Genomic DNA, 17,553 nt, shown 5'->3' with positions numbered 1-17,553 from the left:
TATTTATTTATTTTGCTCATTTATTTTTCTTTTTTCTTCTTTTCTTTTTCATTCTTTCTTGCGGTTTAAGATTAACCGATCTTCCACGTCAAGTGCCTTTCTATCGATTTAAATGGAAGAATAGAAACTCTCTTCCGTTCAAAAGAGAAACTCATAATTATGGAAGATGATTAAGTTTCCTGTATAGCGAGTCAGGTTTATAAAATTCCACAGAGGATTTTCTATTTCCATCTCAAATGTGGTTTATAACGTTCATTTAAGAAACTTTAATGATCCGTTAAATATATCTTTAAACCCAGAGAAAACGTATTATTGATTAAAGTACCAAGAAATAAAATCTTCGGTCATCGTTTCTAATATTCATTTAATGTCTCAATGTATATAATAAACGATAATTCGAACTTTCACAAAATTAAATTACATAATAAAATCTTCTAATGTAAAATCTACGATATTTCAATATATTCCAAGCAAATTACAAATTACTTCAACCCTCCATCGATCCACCAAGCCTCAACACCAAGTCTCCTGCGCTTCTCTCGAGATTGTTTCGAAAAAAAGAAAAAACTTTGCTTTCAAAATTCAAAAAAAAAAAAGAAAAAATCAAAAACAAATGAAATCAAAGAAAAAGAGAGAGAAAAGAAACTAACTTCTTACCGAAGCAATCGGCAAGAACAGCAACAGCAGCAACAAGTTTCGATTTGACAAACAAAAAAGTAATCGCACGCCAATCGTCGTAATTACGGAAGCTGGTGTACGATCAGGATCCAAAAAGCGTGGATCCGGGTTCGCGAGCGAAAAGCACGCGCGTATGTATCGAGAATTGGACGAGCGGTGTGGTCCTTCATTTCGCCACCTGTCCACCTGGACAAATGATGGTGGCGCGCAGAAATCGTACACTCGCGGAGCCACGTCCGATAACGGCGTGGAGCCTGTTAAAAGGAAATTAGGCTGGCGTGGCCACCGTACGAAAATCGGCCCTCGGGATCGGACCACGGATAATCTGGTGTCATTGAGGAGGAGGAGAGGTATAATGGGCCACCCTGGATGCCGTTTCATTCCGGCCAATCCACGCTTCTCCTCCATAGAGGTGATCCACCTCGAGCTGGATGAAGAAATTCCTGTTTGCCACGGACCGTGCGAAATCACTCGCAGATTCGAGGGGATAACCTCGTCTGGAACGTGGGTTTCTTTTTGAAGTGGTTTTGGAAGGTATTGCAGGTAACGATAAGGTAAGGTGGAGATATAATATAATGTCTTTTTTGGAGATTTTTCAAGGGGATTTTTGAGAAATTTCGAGAGATGGTATTTGTTGTGAAGTAACGATGATAGCAGGTAGTATGTAGCGTAAGATAACGTGTAAGTAATAATATGATAATAGAAATTGTGAGAATGATAATTATATAATGGAATAATGTTGGAAGATCGATTGATAATTATTGTAAAAGAGGGGAAAATATTTGATTTTTACATTTTTTAATGTAATATAAATAAGAATATTAAAGTAATGATTCTTTTAGTAATTTTCTTTTTTCTTTTTTCTTTTCTCAAGTTGGAAACATAATATAAAAGATGGAGATAAGTTGAATAGGAACAGGAAATTAGATAGATTAAGGAGGCTTATTTTTAATTTTTCTTTTGAGACGCACCGTTGCCAAGAATGTTGATCGGTGTGCATTAATTTTAACGACATAAGTACTGTACGCTTCAATATTTTTTATCTTGGAATTTGTCAATGTCTCTATTTTGCGAAGCGAGAAATATATTTCTTATAAAAAGTCATCGAGTCATGTTCTTATAATAAAATTTTTATATTTTTTCCAGTTTAATTCCATGTTCAACTTTGGTGAGTCTATATCTATATCTATAATCTTTACACTTATTACGCGCAATAAACGTATCGTATGATTACTTACTAATATTTAAAAAAAATATATACACTATAATCTATCACTACACACATAAACCTCGGCTGACAACCGCTTCCAACCCTATCTCCCCAAACCCAAGTGTCCCCGTAACAGGTGTATGGAAGTTTTCCGGGTCGTATCGTGTTATCGTAATATCGTGAACGAAACGACGATGTCATCCGTGAACTGCGCTTTTTACAACGTCGATTAGCTTATCTTCGGGCTGCGTAATGGCGGCGAGCACTGGGTCTGACGACGTGCGCAAAAATAAGCGAGGACAACAGTCGAGGAGGACGTTTTATCTGGCACTACGCCTGGTGAAACATTATTTTCAGTGCCGCGATTCGAAAATCGTCACGAAACGACCTAATTACGAGTCGAATGACCATACAGATTCGAATAATTGCGAAATAATTGCGAAAAATAAACCTCGTAGAATAGGATAGCAGAGTAGAATAACAGTAAATCCCAAAAATTTAACTCCAAAATTTTAATTCGATCAAAATTCCCTTTGTATTTTCTCATAGAAAGGAACAGTTAAAATATATTTGAATACAGATTCGATATCCATACAAATTTGAATAATTATGAAATAATTGGGAAAAATAACTCTCGTAGATTAGCAATAAATCCTAAAAATTTAATCCCAAAATTTTAATTTCCCTTTTGTATTTTCTCATGGAAAGGAACAGTTATATTAAAATACATTTGAACGGATTCACGGATTCGATGTCCATACAAATTCGAATAATTGCGAAATAATTACGAAAAATAAGAGTAATTATTTCTCGTAGAGTAAAATAGCAGAGTGGAATAGCAATAGATCCTAAAAATCCCAAAATTTTAATTCGATCGAAATTCCAAGTTCCCTTTTTTATTTTTCTCATAGAAAGTTAAACAGTTATATTAAAATACATTTGAACGGATTCACGCATTCGAGAGAAATAGTCTTATAAAGATCATCTACGCCGCAATTATTCCGCGCGATCATCCAATTTTTATCGTGACGGAGGATCGACATTGGATACACCAAGTTCTATCATTCGATCCAGCTATTCGAGGGGGTTTTATCGGGAAACCGGGTGGCCCGGCTACGCCTTATCTTGCGAACCGGACGAACGAGATCGAGGATCTGGATGGTACGATCGCGAGGCGCGGCCACTCCGTGTATCGGAAATCGATACAGATCGCGTACTACTCGAGTTGTCACGCGAATAAGAAACTGTCGCCTCGACGCGCACAGTCACTTCCACGCTCTTTATTTGGCTTGATAAGATTAGATACACGCCACCTTATTGCCAAGGTAAACGCATAAATTGGGGAGTTGGCGGTGTTGATTCGCCTGTAATTTCTTGCGATTGTTTGAATATACCGGGTGAGATTATTCGATTAATCAGTTGCAACAGATATTGAAATTTGGATTTTTGTGATTCTATGCTAAGTGGAATTTTTCTTTTTTTTTTTTTTAAGTTAGCTTAGTACGTAATTGCAATTTGCATCTATGGAAGATGACATGATTTTTGTTTAGGAAAGAGATTAATTTCAAGTAATTTGTATAGGGATAAATTATAACCCGAATCTATGAATTTGAATTTTGTAAGTATTGTAAGTATTGTGGAGGTGATTGTGGATATCAATGAGTGTTTAATAATAGATTTAAAATTTAAAGAAAGTACGGAATTAAGAGTTAAGAATTGTAAGTACAAGTTTGTATTTGTAGATAATCCGGTTAACTTTCGAAATGAAATTAATGTGGTAGCAATTTCTTTTATCAAATTATATACATATAAATATCTTATTTGTAATATTTTGTATATAAATAATTTCTTGCACGAATGAAAATGAGAAAACAAGTTACCTTTTACAGAATTGCAGGTAGAAAGACAGTCCATATTTCTTTGCAATTTGTACGAGAATATCATATTAGGAGATGCAATTATTCCAAATATGAGCCTGAATACTTTAACTGTTAAGTGAAAAAGTCAACTTGCATCAATGTCTTAATTTTAAATCATCCCGTATTATTAATCCTTAAACTTTAAAGAAATTTGATCAAAAGAAAAACCTCTGCCAAAATGGATAGCGTTTCTTTAAAGAAGAAATCGGTCTTTTTCGAATCATTTCTTTCACTTACGAAAAACAACGTAATTATAAACAATAAACGATATCAACAGATACTCGAAATAAAAATATACTAATTCGAAATAATATATTCGAAAAAAAGAATGTGACAATTTAATTTCCAATAATCATGAAAAAAAAACAAAAATCTTTATTTCTCCTACCATATCCATATTTTCTCTATCAACTAAAAAAAAAACCCATTGATTCTAACGCTTCTATCTTCCAAAACCGATTGCCATTCCCAAGAATTCAAGAATTCGAAGACGTTTAAAAAAAAATCCACGTGAAAACGATCGAGGACTGCAGGGAATCTTATAAAAAAGACAAATACGTTTCAACCTTTTTTTTTTTCTACGAGATCAATTAAAACTACCATCTATCCTCGCGTTCCCAGAATTTTCCCCATTTCCTAGTAAAACAGTGGACTGGACGTCTTCTCTGGCCGCGTCTCTGTTACGATGTCGAGGCTCGTCACACGAGTTTTCTAATGCATCTGCCGCTTCTAAGTAAACGAGGAGCAAAAGAGAAAGAAAAAAAAAAGAAAGAAGAAGAAAAGGGGAAACGAAAGAAGAAGAAGAAGAAAAAGAAGAAAGAAAAAGAGGAGGGGGAAAGAAAAAAGAAACGTGTCGCGCGGAGCGCCTCTGCTGGAAAACGTGTTTAAGTGTAGAACGTCAGCTCTTTCCACGATTCGTTAAGTCGTCTCGCGACAGGCACACGAACGGCACGTAAAACAAATATACGCGCCGAGTGCAGCCATGGGTGGACCTGATCAAATAGCGGCGGTATCTGTTAAAATAAGGTCAGACGGCTGCACCTTATTAAACGCAGCCTTGTTCCACGTGTATTCCGGGACCACTGGGTGGAAACCAGTGTATATTCATACAAACACACCGACCGAAAAAACTTTTGGAATTATTCTTTCTTTCTTCCCTTTTCCTCCGATTGATGGTTTCCTCGTTTAACTCTCTACTGGATATCAATAGTGATTTATAGTATTTAACTGTACTAATATATTAACGACAGTGATAGACGTAAATTATATGGTGATAGCTGATTTCGAGGAATTTTTTTTAGGAAAGAATTGTTTAATCTAATCTAGAATTTTAACCCAATTATTTTGTAAATAACTTACCACACTTTAGAATTCCAAACTTTAGATTGATATAGATACGTGTATTTTATTCGTTATAGAAGCTTGTTTTGATGCCTTTGAACATCTTTGTTTCCACGTTACGGCGCGTAATTATTCAACGAGGAAGCGAGTTGATGCTCGTTAGATGTTCCTCAATATTTTATAGCTATTACACGATTCTCTCATTAATATATCTTAATATATCTTGTGACGAACCTACGATCAGATTGGATAATTAATCTTAAAATCTCTCGCGTCGATCTCTTCTCTGCACGGAATATTAAATAGGAAGAAAATAATTTCCTTTTACATTCTTTAATCTTAATTTTTCATTCTCAACCATTTCCCTCCCCTCATTCTATAATCAAAATAACTCAAAGAACGATATTTCGATCGTTACTATTTTTTCCAGAATTGATTATATTAGTCGGAAGTATGCCGAGCAAATTTAAAAGTAAAATACGTTCCCCCTCGCGTCCCCATTTTCCCAGCACGTGCCCGATAAACGCAGCCGGTCGTTAACGTTATGCGAATTTTTAGCGGCGATAAAACGCTAAAGAAACGTGCCCGTCGAGCACCATCACGCGATTAGGCCGAAGGTGAGGCGACGGAAACGTCATTGTCCAATGCATCACGACTCCGGTTCGCGATACGCGTGCCAGGCCGCGTATATTCGTTCCTCGCGTATACTCGCCTTCTGACACGAGCTTCGTCGATTTCTTTTTTTTTTTTTTCGATGTGGAATTTCACGCCGATATGGAATATCGCGCGCGTAATAATCGCGTGAGAAATACTACGACGCTGTAATTATCGATAATTGCGGCATTATTGGGAATGCAACGAAACACGCAACGAGGTTTTGAAGTTTTGGAATTTTCATTCTGATATTATATTTTAGGATTTTTTTTTATTATTATTAATAAAGAAAAAAATAAATATTGCAATCATTAAACGCGTGACGGAGCATATATGAGATGTTTTTGTTATAAGAAATTTTAAGATTTCGCGGTATTTTTGTTAATCGATTCAGAGAATTTTTGTTAAGAATAGGAGTGGGAGTGGATGACGTGTCGTTGGGAAATTTAGTTTTTTTAATGAACGTACGAGTTAAAAATGTAAAGTAGATGATAATAAGATACTTAGAAATAAGGTGCATTCATGTTTGCACAAGTGTTTTCAGCCTTATACGTTAAATAGTGTTGGGGATTAGCATAGTCCTTGAATAAATGTTGGAAAATATTGGGATCTATCATTTCGTGGTTCTATCTGATATAAATTCAAATTTCTCCTCTCAATGTTTTCTTTATTTCAATTGTTCAAACAAGATTCTTATCTTTCTTCATTTTTCAATTACTCGATTCTTAGAAATAAAATACAAATCTAATCGTAAATTTAAGAAGAAATTTATTTCAAAGTAAATCAAATTTTTTATCTATATATATATATAATAAAAATATGACGATTTTATCAAGATAAAAGTACAAAAATCGACGAAAAATCATTTTTCCATTTTATGGAAACATCTTCACATTTCCCTATTGATTAAGATAAAAAAATATTTTAATTAAAATAACGTTACAAATTGAAACAATCTATCTTCCAAATAAATCTACTTACATATTTAATTATAAAATAAAATTCAATAGTTTCAATCAAATTCCGACCTATCACTACTAACAAATCTTTCAAATACTTTTCCTTTTGCATACTTTCGTACAGATAAAAAGAATCAAAAAAAAAAAAAAAAAGAAGAAAAAAAAGGAAAAAAGAGGAGAAAGAATAGTTTGATGTGTCCTCGAAACGCGAAGGAATTTTTTAAATGACTCCATCCGGCGATACTCCACCCGCCCTTGATGGACGAGAAACTTAATCTCGAAGAAGAACGCTGTTATCTAGGGTTGAAAACGCGACGTATGGTATCTAACCCGGCTGAGACAACATTTGAGGAAACTTAGAACCTGAGCCTTCGCAGGTAGATATATACGGTTCAGAACCGCTCCTCTCTGCTCTGGGAAAGTCAAACAGTCAAACAACCACGCGCACCAAGTGTTGACTCGCGGCATACATTTGGTAGGAACACTTCCCCTTCGCCTCGCAAAACAAACAACCTGTCGTGATAATGATACACCAGGATAACGGCAGATAAAAGTGCAAAGGCGCTGGATAAAAAGAAACGAGACGAGGATATTGGTAGCGTTTATTTGGAGGATAGGAAGGGAGCAATTCGAAAAACCGATGATTTTTATTCGAGAAGGACGAAGGATAAAAATTGGTCAGGATCTTAAAATAAGAATTTTTTGATTCGTAAAAAGCATCAAATTTTGTTGCTGCCGCTTTATACTGTTAAAAGAATTTATACTTCTATATTGCAATGATTCTTTGGCCACTGAAGAATGCAAAATCTTCGTAATGCAAAACGATATTGTGAGAAAGTCTGTTAAAGAAATTCTGCAAATAAATACTTAAAACCATTAACATTCCACTAAAGATTCTTTCTTTAATGTCATAACAAACGTTCTCTATGTTAATATCAAATTCGGTTTCCCTTTCAAGACTCGTTTGCTTGATTTGTTGAAATTTTAACCATCACACTGGATAAAATTTAAAGTTTAAACCTATATCAATCAAGTTAACTTAAGAATTTAAAAAAAATCATTAAGATGTTCGTTTTAAATCATCAGAATCTAGCTCGCAGTTTTATGATCCCTAACCTATAAGTCACAACGTAGCCATTGTTTATCACTTTATGTAATCTTATGTACATAAAAAGATTAATTTTAAAGAATTTAAAAGGATCAAAACCATTGAGATATTCGCATTAAATCATCAGGCTTTCAGGCTTAAAAACAAGTAATAAAATAATATATCTCTAAATCTAACTCACAATCCCCTCCTATGATTCCTAACCTATAAGTCACAACGAAGCCATATCACTTTACGTAACCTTGCGTATGTAAAGAGATCAATTCGAGGATTAAAAAAAGTACGTCACAGCTGAAAAAAAAAGATTAAATTACAGGGATAAACTGCAAAACTCCTTCTCCACTTTCGATCTCGACTAATCTAGTGTAGAAGGATCGTTCTTTCCAGACCAGGAATTTTTCCACTGACCCGTACCTTTCCAATCATCCTCCTCTCCGCGTTCACGAACGCTCGAAGGCTTTCCAAGCCGATTTTCAGCGTGGGTGCACGCGAGGATCGTTGAGCCTACCATCACGAACAGCGGAACGAGACGAGAAGAGACACGAGAAGAGAAGAGAGGAAGAAAGGGAGAGAGAAAGAGAGAGAGCAACGACGAATCATTCCCACAATTACGCAACCGAGTTCCCCGAGTGCCCCGTCCTTCGAATTCGTCCTTAATGAAGGATAATCACGTTTAATTGCCCGCCCCGAGGCGTTGGTTGCAACCCTCCGGCCGGGATCTCTTACAGCGTTAGGAACAGTTTCGTGAGACCATCTCCCAGGCAGAGGAGGAGACCCTTTGCAGCCACGCAATTAGTAGAGTTGGGTCAAAGAAAACGTTAACGACTTTCGGATCGTGGATCCATCAAGGATGGCTCCGGGTCGTGCGTTAATTTCGATCTAGGATCGAGAACTAGGATGAAACGAAGGGAATGAAGCGTTTGCGCACCCTTCGTCGATTAAAGCTGTTGGCTTTTTGCATCGAGGGACACGAATTTTTTAAGAAATTGCGAGGAAGGATGATGATTTACGCGCAGAAATGCTATTCCTTCTTGCTTCGTGGATAAGTTTTATGGTTTTGAAAGGTTTTATGGTTTTTTGTATATTTAAATGAAAAGAGTTTTTGTTGTTCTATCTTAGAAATTTTTAATAGGTTTTTATTATGATTTGGAATGTACGTGTATAACGATAAGAGTCAACAATGTTTCTTCAATTATTTCTTTTTATTTCACATAGTTAATGGACTGAATGAATGATTAAAAATAAATAGGAATTTATATAAAATTATATATTCTAAAAAAAAAAGGTAGCCATTATCAAATTAATTTTTTCTTATAACGTTTAAAATAAAATTTTAAAATGGATAATTTCAAGACGTCGATCTTTACTTCAACAGAACAATTGATCTACTCTTTATCATTTTTCACAGTGAATAAGAAATCGACGATTGAAAAAATTACTCAAACGAATTTACTTATCCTTTCCAAAAGGAAAAAAGAAGAAAGAGAAAAGAATTGCGTCAACGCGATATTTTCTTTCTCAAACCTTCTAAAGATCAAACTCTCGCGAAATAAATTCAAACTTTGCTACCCTCCTTTACCATTAACTTCACTCTTCGAGCCCATCACGAATACACGATGGCCAACCAACCTCACAAACATTCACCATCGTTCCCAGAATTCTCTCCGGTAAACACTCGCGCCTCGCTCTCAAAAATCTCCTCCTCGAGGTGAGGACGTTCAATTTACAACTCGGCCATTCCTCGACCTCCCCTCGAGCTTTCCCTTCCTCGTTCATATTCCTCGATAAATCATCCCGTGAAAATTCCCCTGATCGACCGCCACGAAGCGGTCTAATCACTCGAATAATACCCGTGAAAGGGAAAAGCCGCGCGGCGTGTCAACGGTTTTAACCACGATGTAAATCAAGCCGATAAGTATCGCGCTGCCGCGTGCTGCCGCCACGTCGAGCGGGCAAGGTCGACGTGTCTCTCGCTCCTCGCCGTGTAATTAATCATTTTCGTACGCCGCGCGGTAATCCCTCTTCTTCGTCTTTCTCGTCTTTTTCCTTTTTTTTTTCACCGCGTCTCATCTCCTCTTTCCCCTTCTCTCTTTTCCATTCTTTTTCCTTTTCTTCTTTTTCTTTTTCTTTTTCTTCGACGGAGAGCCGATGGATAGAGGGGGATCCTTGGGTGTAATAGAGACGACGATCTCGGGATGATTAATCGAATGATTTGGAGTGGGGTGATGGTATTTATTGAATACGGTGATTGGTGGAGGAGGATGATCGGGGGAGGTGCGCGTGTGTGAGAGGGATTTCGATTTGTTGGGAAGAGGGGGGGTTAAGGTGAGACGAGTAAAGAGCATTGGAAAGTGTAAGTACGAGGAAGTGTACGAGATGATTAACTCGTGATGCGAGATGATGCGTTTCTACCACTTGCTTGTAAATTGGTTTTCTGGTTTATTATTGGAATATAACGTGTGGAAAGTGTTTATACGATAGTAGGAAAAGATAGGAAAATATAGAAAAACGTAGAACGTGTTATAATTATTATAAATTTGTTGGAAAGCTAGGAGGAAGTATGATGATTAATAATATGTAACATATAATGTCGAAACTAGTTACGAAAAAGGTAAAAGGAAAGAAATGGGGAGAAAAAGTTTATAAATGCGGAAATAATCTAATTTTTTTACGTTTTTCTTTCTCGACCTTTAACAGTCAGATTGATATCTTTTTTTAAATAAGGAATCGGATAAATCGACTAATTTTAAGAACAAAATTTAATCGAACTTTTTCCGATGTTCTTTCTTCAAGTTGATCTCTTCTCGCGAAATAAGAAATCAGACGAATTTTTTCGCAATGAAAACGCGGGTGAAATCGAATCTTTCTAACGGATTACAGCAGTCCGTCCATAAAACTCGAGATTTAACGCGGCAAGGAACAGCCAGATCGAAGCCCACGCGTTTTCCAGCGCGTGAAACACGAGTACCTCGTCTCGGTAGCGGCAATCGGCCGCATTAGAGCCGACACTAGATCCGAGTATGCGAATTTTTCTCCGCCACTCTGTCCCCGGCGTAAAAGATACTTGTACGTACCTATACACGCCGTATTTATGCCATTTCCAATGCGAATTCCATTCCTAATGTTCAGAAAGTCGTTTCAGAGGCGGGCTCGCGGCCATTTTCCTGCCAAGGAAAATCGCGATATGGAAAATGGTACGACGATTTTGAAGTGGTTCCGCCTCGCTGAAGGTTTCAATTTTCTTTATACGAGGAAGTTTTAGAGGCCGTGAGGAGGATTTCCAGAAGGTGAGTGCGCGATGAATTTATGAAGGGAACGAAGCGGATGTTTCATGTTTCTTTAATGGAATTGAATAATAGTTGATTTAGCGATTGTTCGTTAAACGGACGTATCGAATTTCTTCGATGGAATTCAATAATAATAATGATTCTTTTGCAACATTCGACGCAAAAAATTGTATTAACTCGAAGATACAACTTGTACGATTAATCTTTTCAGCTATGAAGATTCATTCCTTTGACGTGATAATTATTATTGTTATTATTAGAACGAATTAGGAAAATAATTGTAATGCGAAGGTTAATTTTAATACAAAATTTTAATAAAAAACGTAAAAACAAAACCTAAAGGGTTTGTTGCAACGACAAAACATTTAACCAATAATTCCAACGACTTGACTTAATTATTAGCGTAATCGTCACAAAATCGTCATTTTGGATCGAACTTTTTACACAACCCACTCTCCCTCCCCTAATCATTCTTCCTCTCGCTTGAAAAATATTCGAGGATCGTCCATTTGGGACTATAACCGATCATAAATGGCGACAAATATTAATTAGTCGTTTAGACTCTTATAAATTGTCGGATGGGAGCGTGTCGTTTAGGGTGTTCATAAATAAGACCGAAAGTATGATTTCGCCCGATAGCAGCCTCGGGGGTAATTAAAATCCCTCTGCTTGGCTATAGAATATCTCTCGAGGCTGTCAGCTCGAAGGAATGTTAGAGAGAATATTTTACATCGAGGCTCGTGGGGGATGGGTTAGGTGGTCGCGTGGTTAGGCTCAGCCTCTTCCCTTTCCCTCTTCGTCCTCGTGCTTTCTGCGCGGCAAGCAATCACCATGAATCATCTGGCTTAAAATGCATCTTCGTGCGGTGGTTTCAAGTTTGCAAATTTTTCTCGAATTTTTCTTCGTTGCGTCTTGAAAACAACAACGATTATCACGAGATTTCTTAATAGGAAGGGATAAAGAATATTGGGATAAAGATGGGAATAAATGGGATAAAGAATATTGTAGTATCAGAAAAGTGAATTTCTTGGTAACAGTTGTAACTCAAATGGAGAATGGCTGTTTTGCCAAAGATTTTTTTCTTAATTCTATTATTCTTTTATCTCTTTTAAATTATAAAATATATAAAATCCTCCAAAGAATTAAAACGTACCAAGTTTTTAATTTACTCGAGTAAAACTGTATCTTACCATTTCATTATCATCATAGGGAATAGAATAAAGAGTGCTAGTATCAGAAAAAGTGAATTTCTTGGTTTGCCAAAGATATTTTCTTAATTCTGTTATTTGCAATCTTCTGTAAAATATTATACAAAATCCTTCAAAGAATTAGAACCAAGTGTTTAATTTACTCGAATAAAATTTTATCTTACTATTTCATTATCATCATAATAATTATCACAGAGAAAAAGTATATATAAAAGTAGGGAATGGAATAAAGAGTGCTACAGTGTCAGAAAAAATAAATTTCTTCGTTTGCCAAAGATTTTTTTCTTAATTCTCTTATTTGCATGCTTTTTCAAAATATTATACAAGATCCTCCAAAGAATTAGAACGAATAAAACTGTATCTTACTACTTCATCGTCGTAACGATCACCACAGAAAAATTGTAACCGCTCTCGAAAATCGAAAGAGCGTCTACGAGCAGACGTTCAAAAATCCAGCACCGTTCTCGGCCAGCCATCCTCCTACCATCACCGATCCGCTCATTCCAATTTAGCACGATGATCCCACAGGGAATCTTCACCGAAAAACCAGCTCCCTATTAAAAACGAAAGAGGTCACGTCAAAGGCTGGTCGCTCGTTAGCCATCGTTAGACAGAATACTCTCGCCGCGCGTTAATCCCCCGGGGAATTATTATCATTATCGTTGATCAGTCTTTGTTGCTCGTTCCATTGCTACGTTCACACGAAACCGCCGATAATTTTGTATCGGTCATTAGGTTTATTGGCCGGTGATGCGAGGCGTGTTATCGATGACTTACGATGGAACGGATCAAAGTGCGGTAATTATTCGCGGCGCGGGGAAAATAATCGGTTGCCTGATTGCTCAATCGTGTAGGAGGGGAGGGGGAGGGGAACGAGGCCGCTGGCTTCGTGCGATCGACGATCGTCCTCGAAAAATCGGGAGGGGAGGGGAGGGGAGCAGAGCATCGTCCGGTTCCACCGACTTTTAATTTACGCATTAGCGGCTCTATATACGCGGCCGAAAAGAAACAAAGAATTAGTTATCCGTCTATGCTTTTATTAATTATTACTCGTTTAAACGTTGATCTCTGGTTAACGGATTTCGATCGAGGATTTTTATTAACGACGTGTTTGTTTCGATGTTTCGCCAAACGAAACGCGGTGGGCGGCGACTCTGGTTTTTTGTTGAAACCAACGTGGTTTCGATCGTATCTCCACGAAACTGGTTTTGGACAATGTTGTTTTCATTCATGCAAAAGGAATCGAATTGTTCGAGGCGATGCTTTTCTCTCTTTTTGAATTTTTTCTTTTTTTTTTTTCTTGGGGAGGGATTATTCGTTCTTTGAGACGCTTTGAGACGTATTAGAATGTTTTGTTCGTATTCAGATCGATCTATGATAATTATTATAGATACGAAGATATTTCTAAAATGTTTCTTTTGCGTATAAAGTTATTTTCGATTCCAAACGTTTTATATGCAAAGTGTTGATATATTCGTAGGACATTTTTGAAAGATCAATTTTAGAAGTTGAAAATTAATGTAGAAAAGTGAAGCTTATTTATTATAAACGAACTTTGTGAAGTTAGATGAAGCGAGATGGAGAAATGGAGAAAGTTATCTCGTTCTATCGTTTCAGCCCTTAGAATCGACCTTTCAAAGATGTTGCACAAATATATATATATATATATAAATACATTCTTATATCGTGAAAGAATAATCAATGAGATAAAAAAATTTGGTATAACCACTCGATTGATAAATAAATAATTTAATCTAAGTTTAGATTAACGAAAACAGCGATCATTCGTATCTCAATTTTCGCAAGAATCAAAGTCAAACTCTTTTAAAATTGTCAAATAAAATCTTTTTTTCTTTTTTAAGTATTCTTAGAAACAATTTTATTATCAGCTGCTTCAATCGTAAATTTAACTTGAATTTCTCTATGCGTATACAAAACGATAATGGAATAATTTTGAAAACGACGATCATCGAAAACGTTCCATCTGGGATGAAACACGAAGGATTAATTCAATTTCACGATCATGACTTTTACTCGCCACGGAATCGTTCCGTGGACACCATAAGCATCGACTTCCGGGATTCGTTCGACACGTTCGCAGTTTCCACTTTCCAAAGCATCGGTGAGCCGGTTCCTCTATCGTGAGGCTGATTCCACGAAGAAGGAAGCGACGAGACTGACAACAGGCTACTGACACGGTTCGATGCTTCCTGTGCCGTGGCAGACTTCCGCTTTTGATTTCTGTATCGGGGGACAGGTGGCCGCAGAAGCCTCGGCCACCGGCTATTTCCGCTTTTTTACTTTCCCCTCAGATTTGCATTCGAAGCTATTCCTCGACCGGAAATTTGATAATAAATCAGAAAGGAAGGAAAACGATTTTTCGTAAGCGTTAAACGTATCGAATCGTTGATGATTAATTCTTGGAAAAAGAATTCTTGGAAAATATTATTTTCTTTTTTTTCTTTTGAACACGATTAACGTTGAAGTGGCTGAAGTTGAAGTGTATGTATCGGCGTGATGATCGATCGAAAGGAATTCAATGTGAATCATTCGTTATCACACGTGAGTCATTAACGCGAAAAAGATTAGAAAGTATGGAAAGTTGCTGAGTAATTTCGCGAAATTTTTTGACGTCTTTAAGTCGCGTCTTTCACAGCTTGTGAATATATGGATTGATTGAACTTGGATGAAAAAATTGATCGTGAAAATTAATTCGAATATGACACGAATCCCATAAATAGCTACTATGAATGTAAATTAAATATATCTCGTCTAATCGGTATGAAATTATGAAAATCTTCGCTCAATATTAACTCAAAAAAATAAGCCAAGGATCACAATTTCAAAAATTTCCATAAATTTTCATAGATGTATCGTACAATACCTTATCTTTAAATGTACAATGATTCGTTGAATATATAAAAATATTTAAAAATGATAAAACAATCTAATTATATCAAAAAAAAGGGACAAACATAATATTGATATTTCGCTTATAAAAACAAAATTAAAAAAAATACTCAAAGTCATCACTCTATAATATACACATATATATATATTTTTGCATTGACCAATTCCAAATGATTTTCAATAAGCTATGTAAATCCAGGGGTTGGTAACAAATTATTTAATAATGGAAATCGAGCGTGAAAACGGTCGAAAGCAATTTGGATAGGGTGAAACCGAATCGAAACACATAAGTTTCAAACACACCGAACAAAAGCGAACGACGAACTTGACTCATTCGTGATCAACTTCGTGTGCAAATGGCATTCACGGTTCGACGAGGCTGCCCCTTTTCCTGCGACAGGAAACCTCGGCCCGATGAGTTTTAGGGGGTTAGAGGGTGCATCCTTTCCTGTTACGGAATGCTTGTTGCGCTTCCGTGTCGGGTTCCGGTCTTCGTTACAGGTGCATCTGCCACTTGTCGAAAAAAGAAAAAAAAGGGGGGAACGTAGAAGCGTTAACCGTTGCTGATCGTGCAATTATCAACTCGATTCAAGGTCGATCCATAACACCGAGAAAAACATTTTCAAAAATTCAAAGAAATACATATTCTATTTACCCTTTCCTCCAAACTTCACGTCCTCTCAAAAAAAAAAAAAAAAAAATTCACCTACATATCCTCTCACAATTTTCAATCGACTCTAGTGACACAGATTCGCCAACCACGCGTGCACCTGCGAGACAAAAATTCCTCCGTTTCACCGCACGTTGTTGTAAACCTGTATGTAAACCGAAGCCAAGAAATCGACCGAACCGACCAGAAAAGAAACGGGAGAAAATAAAAAAAGAAAAGGGAAAAGAAATCAGGGAAGCGCGCGCGCAAAAAGGAAGGAGGGGAGAAGAAAAAGAGAGAAAAAGGAAAAAGAAAGACGAACTTTCGTCGCGTTCATCCCTTTCTGTTCTGCCACTCCTCGATACACACTTCCGCGGGCAGGAAACAGGTCCTGCTATTACGCACAGCTGCATCTGCCACGAATTAAATCTCGTGATCGGGTACATACGTTCGCCGATTTCGTTTCTCGAGCAACAGGTTTCGTTAATGAACGACCACCGAGGGGGGAGGGGAGGGGAGGGAAGTGCCTCGAGAGGGGATTACGTAAGCGTAATAACGGATCGGCGAGGCGAGCGCTCTACCCATACTCCTCGCACGATCGTCTACCCGCGAGGCGGATCGAAATCGTAAAAAAGCAAACCGCGTTGCACGCGTCGTGATTTCGCAACAGGAGTCTCTCCTCGTGTCGTTCTGGTAATGCACGCATAATGTCAAGGATAACTCGTGCGTTACGAGTATCGCCGGCAGCTGTCGATGTCGAAAAAAAAAACAAGGAAGAGGAGGAGGAGGAGGAGGAAGAAAAGAAAAAGAGAAAGAGGAAGAAGAGAATTTTCGGCCGATGACAAATGACATAATGAATCGATCGGCGCGGAAAGATTGAGAAAGGATTATGTAAGGATCCGTGAGATGGACAGAGAAACGAACAGCTCGTGGATCGTGCGCAATCGGTGGTTGGAAACGTGGAAACTGGTTTACCGGATCGAAAGTGCATCAGGAATGCTCAAAAGATAATGGCTGGCCAGCTGCGGCAGGGGACAAAAACCGATACAAATGGCTGTCGGTCGGTTTTTGATTTAATTATGATTTATAAGCGGGGAATGGTGGCGTGGATGGATAGCAGACCGGTATCGTCTCCGTTGCGAAAGAATCGGGAATAGGAGGAAGAGGAGATTGCGGTGAAATTGGCTTGGTGGGTCGTTTTTGGAAAGCCGCGTTTTCGACGGCTCGTTAATAAATCAAGGTTTAATTGCTCGGTGCTATAGAATAATTGGTGTTGGTGATATGGAAAATTTGAAGGGGCATTATTCATTTCGCGCGATACGATGGCTCGTTCGTTCTCTGCGATCGACCGATAACTCCTTTGATTTATTATATAAGGCGGATAATACCGTGGAATTTCTAATAATTTCGTTACCATCTTCCTTCTCTTGTAATTTAATATATAAATCGAATTTAATTTTAACTTTTGTATTCTAATTTGGACTCACATTGATTTCCACGAGGGAAATAAAGTCGAGGATAAAAATTTTCTCAAAGTATTAATGCTAGGATTTGTCACTAATAAACGATAGTCGATGGTATGAAGTCAGAGACTAGAATGAAAACAAGAAACTGCATTCCTCCTTTTGCT

General features: G+C 37.3%; 1 protein-coding gene across 5 annotated transcripts in view; it reads left to right on the top strand.

The window, feature by feature from the left end:
* LOC108004018 (uncharacterized) overlaps positions 1-17,553 on the top strand; it is a 340,152-nt gene that overhangs the window by 127,511 nt on the left and 195,088 nt on the right. The gene's annotated exons all lie outside the window — the stretch shown is intronic.

Source organism: Apis cerana, linkage group LG13 (assembly GCF_029169275.1).
Source record: "Apis cerana isolate GH-2021 linkage group LG13, AcerK_1.0, whole genome shotgun sequence".
NCBI lineage: Eukaryota > Metazoa > Arthropoda > Insecta > Hymenoptera > Apidae > Apis > Apis cerana.
This window is presented reverse-complemented; position numbering and strand designations above follow the sequence as displayed.